This window comes from Eriocheir sinensis, chromosome 29 (genome assembly GCF_024679095.1).
Source record: "Eriocheir sinensis breed Jianghai 21 chromosome 29, ASM2467909v1, whole genome shotgun sequence".
NCBI classification, from domain to species: domain Eukaryota; kingdom Metazoa; phylum Arthropoda; class Malacostraca; order Decapoda; family Varunidae; genus Eriocheir; species Eriocheir sinensis.
The window spans coordinates 12,065,285-12,076,882 of NC_066537.1; positions in this window are offsets into that span (position 1 = coordinate 12,065,285).

Sequence of the window (11,598 nt, forward strand, 5' to 3'; positions counted from 1 at the left end):
CCCACGCAGCGTTACCATATTACCGTACTCAAACCATCGCATTCATCAGTTCCAGGGCCCAAAACTTTCGTAGGCACACAGATAACGCGATTCTAGTTAAAGTTATCGTTAAAAGCGTTACTTGTTGGTGTTTGTTTCCTATAGCTGTGAGTCAAAAACCGAAAAATACGATGTGCTGAGTACGACAATTTGGTAACGCGACGAATCTGTGTGTTTACATCTCGTGGCGTCGAGCTCCATGCGGTTCCCTGCTGGGCCGCCTCGCTGTTTCCCGCTCGAGACTTGCGGTTCGAGCTTGCGTTGCCCCAGACAGCGACAGGTGGTGAATTTTGTGACTTTGTGGCCCGAGCGGCGAGTGTGTGGGAAACCTGCTGGACTCGGACGGCGAAAGTGAAGCGTGAGGAGAGCGGGAAGGAATAGTGGCGGGAGTGTTATGGTAAGTAGCGAGTCTTGAGTCTTGTAATTACTGTTTGGAATGAATGAATGTGGGATTTTGGTTCTTATGGTTGATATTCTCAGACGCGCTTCTTCCTTTCACTTCAGCAAATTCCAAAGGCCGAAAAGGAGATTGATTAAGTTCTGAATTATAAGTATTTTTTTTCACGTTCATGGTACAGAAGAAAGGTCACAAAACTACCCCCGGAAATGACAACTACGAAAACCCTGTCAGCAGCGTTACCAAATTATCGTACTCAGCCACGCAGCACATTGTATTTTCCGGTTTCTGAGTCACAGCTATCGCAAACAAACACCAATAAGTAACGCTTTTAACGATAACTTTAACTGGAATCTCGTTATCTGTGTGGGTAGGAGAATTTTGGGCCCTGGAACTGAAAAATGCGATGCTTTGAGTACGATAATATGGTAACGCTGCCTGTCAGTATTATGTGTTCATGGGCGACGAAATGCTTAATAATATGGCCCTTTAACGTATCGAGCTTCCATTACGACCATTTTCCAAGGCCACTTAGAGGAATTGCAAGGTTTTCTTCACTGATTTTCCCGTTCTTGGCGCAAAGCCGTGTTAAACTAGCCTATATCTGGGATCGATCACTAAACAGTCCACGAGGGAAGTAAAGAAATAGCGAAGGAAATGAGAGAAGGAAAGAAACGAGGGAAGTAAAGAAATAGAGAAGGAAATGAGGGAAGTAAAGAAATAGGATTGAAACGAGGGAAGTAAAGAAATAGAGAAGGAAATGAGGTAAGTAAAGAAACAGGAATAAAACGAGGGAAGTAAAGAAATTTGAAGGAAATGAGAGAAGTAAAGAAATAGGATTGAAACGAGGGAAGCAAAGAAATAGAGAAGGAAATGAGGTAAGTAAAGAAACAGGAATGAAACGAGGGAAGTAAAGAAATTTGAAGGAAATGAGAGAAGTAAAGAAATAGAGAAGGAAACGAGGGAAGTAAAGAAATAGAGAAGGAAATAAGGGAAGTAAAGAAACAGGAATGAAACGAGGGAACTAAAGACATAGGAAAGAAATGAGGTAAGTAAAGAAATTAAAAAAGAAAAGAAATGAGAGGCTTTTCAAACAGTCGAACCAAAGTGTCGATACGTTTGAGAATATGGGCTTGAAATTTTGAGTCTCGTTATTACTGTTTGTCATGAATGAAGGAGGGACTTGTGTTTCTGTGTATTGTGGTAACTGTATGTGAGGAAAGTGAGGGAGAGACTTGTTTTTATTAGTTCGTTGCACCTAAAAAGCGCTCGTCCAGTAACAAGAGAGAGAGAGAGAGAGAGAGAGAGAGAGGCCATGTGACTTGCTCGAGACGGTGATTCGAAACCTTGCTTCAGCGTGTCATGAAAAAAAAAAACCCACTTGTTCGATCGTTGTTGTCAGATGTAAGATGGGAGATTATCGTGTTTTCCATCGTTTGTTTTTCCTTCTTCTTCTTCTTCTTCTTCTTCTTTTACACCTCCATTTCCTCGTCCTCCTCCTCTTCTTCTTACTCCTCTTTCTCCTCCTCTTCTTCCTCCTCTTCCTTTTTCTTTTTCTTCTTTTTCTTCTACAACTTTTTTTTCCTCGCCCCCTTCCTTCTCTTCTTCCTCCTCTTCCTCCTCCTCCTTCTCTTCTTCTTCTTCTTCTTCCTTTTCTTTCTTTTCTTCTTCTCTTCCTCCATCCTTCGGGACTGTCAACGGGACGGGGCGGGGCGGGGCGGGGCTGAGCGGGGCAGGGCAGTGTCCCCTCTCGCACTCCGTTTCCTCTTCCTGTTTATTAGTATTCATGTTGTTTTTATGTGGTCTTTGCCCCTCTCTTCCTTCCTCATCCTTCTTCCTTGCCTGCTTGCCTTCCTTCCTTCCTTCCTTCCTTCCTTGGTTCTCATCCTTTACTTATTCCTTCGTTCCTTCTATTTCCTCTCGTTTCTTCCCGTTTTCTTCACTTCCTGCCTTTTTTTTTCCCTCCTTACCTCATCTGATTTCTTAAGTCTCTCTCTCTCTCTCTCTCTCTCTCTCTCTCTCTCTCTCTCTCTCTCTCTCTCTCTCTCTCTCTCTCTCTCTCGGGTTTATTTTCGTCCGTTTAAACTAATATAAAAAAATGGTATGGTGTAATAATAATAATAATAATAATAATAATAATAATCGTAATAGGCTAATGATGATAGTAGTGATAATAATATATGGTAATGTGTGTGTGTGTGTGTGTGTGTGTGTGTGTGTGTGTGTGTGTGTGTGTGCAACAGGTGGTTCCCATCGCCTGACCACAAATACTGTTTTTGTAACTTTTTACGTATGTATGTATATTCCAGCGCCAGGTGTGTGTGTGTGTGTGTGTGTGTGACAAAACCGTATCGTACTATATCACTCTTGGCCTCCTGGAAAACAACCCAATGACACACAATAATCACACACACACACACACACACACACACACACTTGGAACCTCATTAACGCTCTCAATCTATAAAACTAGCCAAAAACAATATAATAAAAAAAATAAAAGAAAATAGAAAAAAATGCAATAAAAAGAAAAATAGAAATAGAAAAAAAAGGACAGAACCGACTGCTATAGGTTTTAAGAATAAGGTTTGCGTTGTGTTCTGCAGAAGCGATAAGAAGATTCTTTTAAGTATTGGCAACATCGACGCGTGGCAAGGAGCTTTTTATATTGATATTGGTAACACTGAGGAATGAAAATGGGATGTTTCTTTGAGATTGGGTGAAAGGGGTGTTTTTGACATTGTTGGCATTGATGGAAAGGGACTGATATTGGTAACGACAATTTTGACATTTCTTGAAAAAAACAAACAAACAAACAAAAACAGCAAAAGGGTGAGCCAGCTTGGACGGTCACTACTGTAGATTATATACATCGGGGGACAGAACGCTTAGTCTTGGTCTGGGCATAAGCTAGGCTAGGCTAGGCACGCAAATACCTATCATTACCTAACTTACTTAAAATCCGAGGTAAACATTTCTCACCCACTCCTCACTCAAGGGTCAATGGGACGGATATGAGCGCCGAGGCCACGCGTACGGTAAGATAAATTCGGGCACATACGCTGTAGCTACGCCTGGCTGCGGTGCTCATCTCTGTCGCATTGGCCCTTTGAACCTGTAGTAGGAAGAACCCATCCATTACCACGGGTCATCATGGGCCAGTGTGAAGTGCGGGCTTACCACAGTTTACCCTAAGTCTATATATATAGCCTCTTCCATTTAGCGTAACCCGTTTCTGGGTCGTGATCTGTAGAGTCCCTCATAGAGTCCCGACAACCTAAGATTTGGACGCCATTATTGGCCCTGTGTTTTCGCCGCGCTTTTCAAACACTAGCACACGGTCTCGCGGCGAAGACAGGGCCAATAATGGCGTCCAAATCTTAGGCTGTCGGGACTCTATGAGGGACTCTACAGATCATGACCCAGAAACGGGTTACGCTAAATGGAAGAGGCTAATACCAAGTCAAGTCAATCTGCTTCATAACTGCAGCGGAGCAGCGGGATGACGTCACTTGAAGCTAAAAAAAAAAAAAAAAATACCCGCCAGTTCAGGGGAGACTAAAGTTGCGGTCGGGTGTGCACTTTGGATGTGCATGCTTGCCTTCTTTCACAGCGCGTTTAGGCAAGCCACTGACGAAAAAAACTATGCCTTTTTATTATGCTCTTGCGTGACTGTAATTCTATTGCCTGCAAACGGCGGTGTGGGGTGTGAGGGAGAGCATGATGAAGTGATTGATTTAAATTACTCCGCCTTTCTTCGTTTTCTCTAAATCCCTGTTTCTACATTCTCTAGTTTGGCTTCAAGCAGTGTCACGCATAAACCACGGCCGTGTCTTCTCCCACAAACCTGCGTATGACTTGACTTGGTATTATAGACTTAGAGTTTACCTTCCCCAGATATCCCCAGGTACCCATTTATTGACGAGTCCGAAAGGGAGGATGAACAGTTGGGTGAGCTGCACGCCGACTGCCCAGGCCCGCGGATTCGTAGCCAGGCACGCTAAACACTGCTATATGGAGGCGCGTAGCTATGTGACATAACACCCCAAACTTTATCTGTACTCCCAAATCAAGACCAAGACCAAGCATTTCCTCCACCGGTGTATCTAAATCTAGCAGTGACCAGCCTGGGGCGGGATTCATCAAACCATTTACCGGACCTCTGTCTGGTAAGTCTCGCGGTATCTCCGCCCACCCGGTAAATCGGCATTCATCAACCACTTACCGGAGCTGTGGTAAGGCCAAAAGTTACCGCGGCTCCGAGCACCCGTAACTGAGTTACCGCAGGCGTGGTAAGTGCTTAGACACTGCCGCGGCTCATGTTCAGAGGCGATTTTGAGCCTATGTATTTTTTACCTCGTAACGTGCCCTACACCATCAGAAGCAGAAAAGCATGCAGATTTAGGATCTGGGCTTATAGAAGCGATGTGACGAAAACCAGCTGAGTACGAAGGAGTTGAAGAGAAATAAATGCAAGAAAATGTGTACTCCCTATTCATTTAACTTTGATTTTCGTATGTGTATTTACACATTATTGTTCCAATTTTATGCTAGTGTGATGCAGAATTTTCTCAAGAAGATGATGGTGGTCTCCATTTTTCTCAAAAATGAATGTTGGGGTCAGGAAACGGGGTGGGAGTGAGGTGTGTGAAGTCGTCGGTTTGGGATGAACTGGGCAGACCCGTGCACGGCCTCAGGCCGGCTTCACTTGCAGGCCGCACTCTATAGTATGTAAGTCTGTGGAACTGTCCACCCACATGACTTTTCCCTACTTGTTAAAACACTGCAGAGGGAATAATGTTCTATCTGTGACAGTCACCTCCCGTCTCAAGTCTCCAATATTCTTGCTGTGGAGTTTAATGTCGTAAAATTTTGCTCTGACCTCCTCTACACTACTCACGAAGCCACTCACGCCATTCACCTCAGCAGCCACAACTTCCCACGCCCACACCCATTGCTTGGCTGCACCAGTGAGGCATGATGACAATGGCCCCCTAGCCAGTTTTGGTTGCGAGGGGTGAGTATGGGCAAACATTAGAATAATACCCAATCTTGTGATAGCGAGGCACGCAGCTGGCGTTGGCGACGGAAAACTATGAAGGTAACACAAAAATGTTCAGAATATTGCTAGGCTACATAAGCAAGTATATTATTATTTCAGGAATAAATATACAAGTAACGTGCATTCATTCGTAAAAAACGCATCTAATTGAGGAATCACCACGCTAATTATTTGTTTTAAGGCAGTATTTACGCCTGTACAATACACATGTCTTGATTTTGAAGTCTGTGTATTAGTAAACAAACGACACGTGAAAGCTGAAATACAGCATCAAAGGTCGCACGTGATTGGCTATCCAGCCCAACCAATCGTTGCCAGGGTGCGAGTTACCAGAGCGTTACCATACTGTTGATGAATGCCGTGTTTGAAAGATGCCGCAGCTCTGGTAGCGCTCCGGTAAATGTGAGAGATACCAGAGGCGTGGTTGGTAAGATTGATGAATCCGGGCCCTGGAATTTCTGACATCCCCCCCCCCCCCCCCGGAGAGCCAGTCGCTTGAATAATAAACGCTCCAAAGCACACGCGGAGGCCTCCCTCACGCTGAATTAGTAACCCTTCCCTCGGCCCTGACACAGCGGAATAGCTTATCGAGAACCCTTCCCCGCGGCCCTGGGAGCACGGGAAGGCGGTGTGGGGGGGCTCTCCGCGAACTCGTTTAAATAAAGGAAAGCACCTCGGCTCTCCTGGGTCCGAGGCTGCCTGCACTGAAGCGATAGCACAGACCTCGAGAATTATTGTAGTTACCCTTTTTTTTGTGGTGGTTTTGTGGTGGTGGTGGTGATGTCTGGTGGTGATGATGATGGTGTTTTTTCTTCTATTACTATTATTACCACTTTTACAGCAACTACTACCGTCATAACTACTACTTTTAGCCTACTATTACTGTTAAGTACTATTTTTACCACTACTAATACTAAAACTAATACTACTGATCCTGCTGTCACTACTACGGTATAAAACTACTACTACTACTACTACTACTACTACTACTACTACTACTACTACTACTACTACTACTACTAAGCAAGAATGTGGAGTTGAAGTGAGGATGAAAAGTAAGAGGCGGAAAAAAATGGACAATGTCGGTGATGGTGGTGATGATTGCGGCGGTGATGGTGGTGGTGGTGATGATTGGAGGTGATGGTGGTGGTGGTGATTGGAGGTGATGGTGGTGGTGGTGATTGGAGGTGGTGCAGAGGAGAGAATGTCTGTCCTACTATAATTCGACAATCTCTCTCTCTCTCTCTCTCTCTCTCTCTCTCTCTCTCTCTCTCTCTCTCTCTCTCTCTCTCTCTCTCTCTCAAAGGAAAAGGGAAAAAAAAGGTGAATTCGGTTATTTCTTTTTTTTCTCTCTCTCTCACCCTCTCGTGTACGTGGAGGGAATGTGTATGTGCAAGCGACCGTGCATATGTGTGTGTGTGTGTGTGTGTGTGTACTCAACTATGTAAGTGTGTAAGTCTGTGTGTGTACGTGCGTGTGTGTGTGTGTGTGTGTTCGTGCTCGTGTGTGTGTGTGTGTGTGTGTGTGTGTGTGTGTGTGTGTGTGTTCGTGCTCGTGTGTGTGTGTGTGTGTGTGCGGGGCAAGACGGGCTGGGCATTCCCGTCTCTTATGATCCTCTGTCTCCGTTTGCTTGCATTGGGCCTAACAGACAGGAAAGAGAGAGAGAGAGAGAGAGAGAGAGAGAGAGAGAGAGAGAGAGAGAGAGAGAGAGAGAGAGAATTGAAAAAGCAAATATAGAAACAGGGAGAGAAGAGAGAATGGAAGACGAATTTTAGAGAGAGAGAGAGAGAGAGAGAGAGAGAGAGAGAGAGAGAGAGAGAGAGAGAGAGAGAATGGGGGGCGGGGGGAGGGGGGCAAGCAGGCGAACAGACAGACCGACAGACAGATTCGTCCAGGCATACCAACGCAGGTAGAGAGAGAGAGAGAGAGAGAGAGAGAGAGAGAGAGAGAGCAGAAAAAAAGATGCAAGCACGTAAAGAAAAATAGGTAAAAGATATATAAGAAAATAGTGAAATAAGGTGAATTAAAATGGAAACGAATTGCATTTATAATTTTTACGATAATGAAAAATAGAAAAAAATACTATAAAGAGAATTGGATAAAGAGAAGGAATGAAGGATAGATAGATAGATAAAGATAAAAAAATAGATACAGTAATAGATAGATAGATAGATAAATAGGTTGATTGATAATTGGATGTACATTAATATTATCATTATTATTATTATTATTATTACTATTATTACTATTACTATTATTACTATTACTATTATTATTATTATTATTATTATTATTATTTCATTTTCATTTTTTTTCTGTTTTTTAATTTGCAGTTTGTTTGACCCCCCCCCCCTGCTTGTTGTTCTTGTTGTTGTTGATTTTGTTGTTGTTTGCGGTGTCTGGATTATAATTTATTCATGAACCCATCCAGCGCACACAGTGGATGGTCATGTCTGCACACACACACACACACACACGCACACACACACACACACAGACACACACACACGCACAAGCACGCAAATAAAAGACCCGACGGATTATGAGACACAGCAAGGACACACACACACACACACACACACACACACACACACACACACACACATACACACTTTTATACAACTTTTCCCATTTCACAATATTTTTTTCCACAAATTTCCATAACCCGCAAAATTAAAAAAAAAAAATAGAAACCAGTATTTTTTTCCCCGCTAGAACACGAAACATTTTGACATTTTATGCTCAGAAGGCAGAAAGTGTGCAGTCTCTCTCTCTCTCTCTCTCTCTCTCTCTCTCTCTCTCTCTCTCTCTCTCTCTCTCTCTCAGTGGTGAAATTTGGCATACGTATATAGCGTGTGTGTGTGTGTGTGTGTGTGTGTGTGTGTGTGTGCGCAGTTCAAAATGAGGCGATACGTAATTTCCAATAGCGACACACACACACACACACACACACACACACGTACACACACACACAGCTGTTGACAGTGTAAGGTCCAATAACTTATTCTGAACTTATTCTGAAGGCGGTGTCATCTATATTCTCTCTCTCTCTCTCTCTCTCTCTCTCTCTCTCTCTCTCTCTCTCTCTCTCTCCCTAGCACCGCAACAGTCTTATGCTTGCGCTCGTGTCTCTCTAATCTCTCCTCCTCCTCCTCCTCCTCCTACCCACCCCTCTCTCCTCCCCCTCCTCCTGCTCTTCTTGCTTCTCTTTACGACTCCCGCACCCTCCTCCTCCTCCTCTTCCTCCTCTTCCACTGCAACCACCCACTGCTTTCACCACCACTCTCTCTCTCTCTCTCTCTCTCTCTCTCTCTCTCTCTCTCTTGCTTCCTCCTCCTCCTTCCCTTGCCCTCCCTTCCTTTGCTCCACACACACACACACACACACACACACACACACAGTCTTATGCCTTCCTGTCTCCTTCATGCACATCCACGCAGCCGCAACGTCCTTATTGTTGAGAGAGAGAGAGAGAGAGAGAGAGAGAGAGAGAGAGAGGGGTTGAGTCATGCAATCTGGTGACACTGCTTCCTCCTCTTCTTCCTCTTCTGCCTTGACTCCTCCACCCCCTCCTCCTCCTCCTCCTCCTCCTCCTTTTAGTTTCTTCCTCTCTCTCTTCTTCCTCATTTGAGTAGCGCTGCCAAAAAGTGATATATACGAAAGTTGACTCAGCTGTGTGTGTGTGTGTGTGTGTGTGTGTGTGTGTGTGTGTGTGTGTGTGTGTGTTTGAGAGAGCAAGAAGTGGTCAAGAGGAGACGAAGGGTAAAAATAGAGGAGGAGGAGGGGGAGGAGGAGAGCTGAAAAAAGAGAAGGAGGAGGAGGAGGAAGAGGAGGAGGAAAGGAAGGAAGAAGACGCGTATTGTGTCCTTGGCTGTAGTGGATCAGGGGAGGAGGAGGAGGAGGAGGAGGAGATGGAGGAAGAAGAAGAAGAATATTAAGAAGAAGAAGAAGAAGAGGAAGAGAGATAATATGTACTTGACAGAACGCATAATCAAGAGAAGATAATAATAATAATAACAACAGTAATAATAATAATAATAATAATAATAATAATAATAATAATAATAATAATAACGATTACATCAAAAATACAAAAAAATAAAAGTTCGGGCTAGATTTTAATTTATTCATCACCTAGTATATTTTTGTCTATTATTATTTTTTCCGTCACCAAGAGTGTGATTAATATTTCCAAGTGTTCGTGAAGGGAGAGAGAGAGGGAGAGGGAGAGAGGGAGGGAGAGAGAGGGTGCTTGAGGGGGAGAGAGGGAGAGTTATTCCTGAACACCTGACATAACACCTGCCAAATGTACTGACCTCTATGAATATATACTCTTCATATTTCTCCTCTTACTTGTCCTCTTCATCATCACATTTTTTACTTCCTCCTTATTTTCATTATCATTCTCACCGTTAACATCTTCATTTGCAACCTTTTCCTTTACCCTCATTTTCCTCATCATCGTCATTACCATCTTCATCCTCAACCTTTTCCTTTCCATCATCATTCTCATTTTCATCCTCCTAATCATCCTCATTTTCATCCTCCTCATCATCCTCATTTTCATCCTCCTCAGCCTTTTTAGCATACCCCATCTCAACCTTTTCCTTTACCCTATTTTCCTTCATCCTCGTCCACCCTCATCATCCTCATTTTCATCCTCCTCATCATCCTCATTTTCATCATCATCCTCACCGTTAGCATCTTCATTCTCAGCCTTTTCCTTTACCCTCATTTTCCTCATCATCGTCATTACCATCTTTATTCTCAACCTTTTCCTTACCCTCATCATCCTCATTTTCATCCTCCTCATCATCCTCATTTTCATCCTCCTCATCATCCTCATTTTCATCATCATCCTCACCGTTAGCATCTTCATTCTCAGCCTTTTCCTTTACCCTCATTTTCCTCATCATCGTCATTACCATCTTTATTCTCAACCGTTTCCTTACCCTCATCATCCTCATTTTCATCCTCCTCATCATCCTCACCGTTAGCATCTTCATTCTCAGCCTTTTCCTTTACCCTCATTTTCCTCATCATCGTCATTACCATCTTCATCCTCAACCGTTTCCTTACCCTCATCATCGTCATTTTCATCCTCCTCATCATCCTCATTTTCATCATCATCCTCACCGTTAGCAATTTCATTCTCAGCCTTTTCCTTTACCCTCATTTTCCTCATCATCGTCATTACCATCTTCATCCTCAACCGTTTCCTTACCCTCATCATCCTCATTTTCATCCTCCTCATCATCCTCATTTTCATCATCATCCTCACCGTTAGCATCTTCATTCTCAGCCTTTTCCTTTACCCTCATTTTCCTCATCATCGTCATTACCATCTTTATTATCAACCTTTTCCTTTCCATCATCATCCTCATTTGCAGCCTCCTCATCATCTTTCTCATTATTATCCTCTTTTTCCTCGCTGCCATCTTTCTTATCATCATCCTCAACATCTCCTCTTCTCCTTCCTCTTCCTCCTCATTATCACTATTTTTTTTCGCACATTAAAAGGAAGGCGTCGTTGTTTATCTATTGTTTGTCTGCTTGCCTAGTAACAACAACAACAACAACATAGTCCCCAAATGCACGAGAGAACAAACTGATTGACTCTTGGGGAAACTTCGATAAATAAAAACTGTTTGACTGCAAGACTGGGTGAAAAAAAACAACAACATGTATTACCAGTCCGTTTTATGAGGCATTACGAAAGTTTAAAAGACCACTAATTGTAACTCTCCCAATCTTTCTTAGCATTCTCCGCACTCAAGTCTAGGTATCCCAAAAGCTTATAAATACCACCAGTTTCAACCCTCCCCAAAACTGAATTTGTAAAACCTTTGTATCCAATCTGATGTAGTCCCGGATGACAGTCTTTGCAACGGCCCCCTTTCCACTTTCACTTGTTGTTCGTCTTCCTATTCACTTTCTTTTTTGTATATGAAGGATAAAGAAAGTGTATTTTTTCTATATAAAGTGTTTGGGTGGTGGTCTGAGCCCGGCAATGAGTGTTTAATGTGTTTGTGTCTGCCTTCCCACTCTCTTTTGTAAATGAAGGATAAAGAAAGGAGTGTAATTTTTCTACATTAGGTGT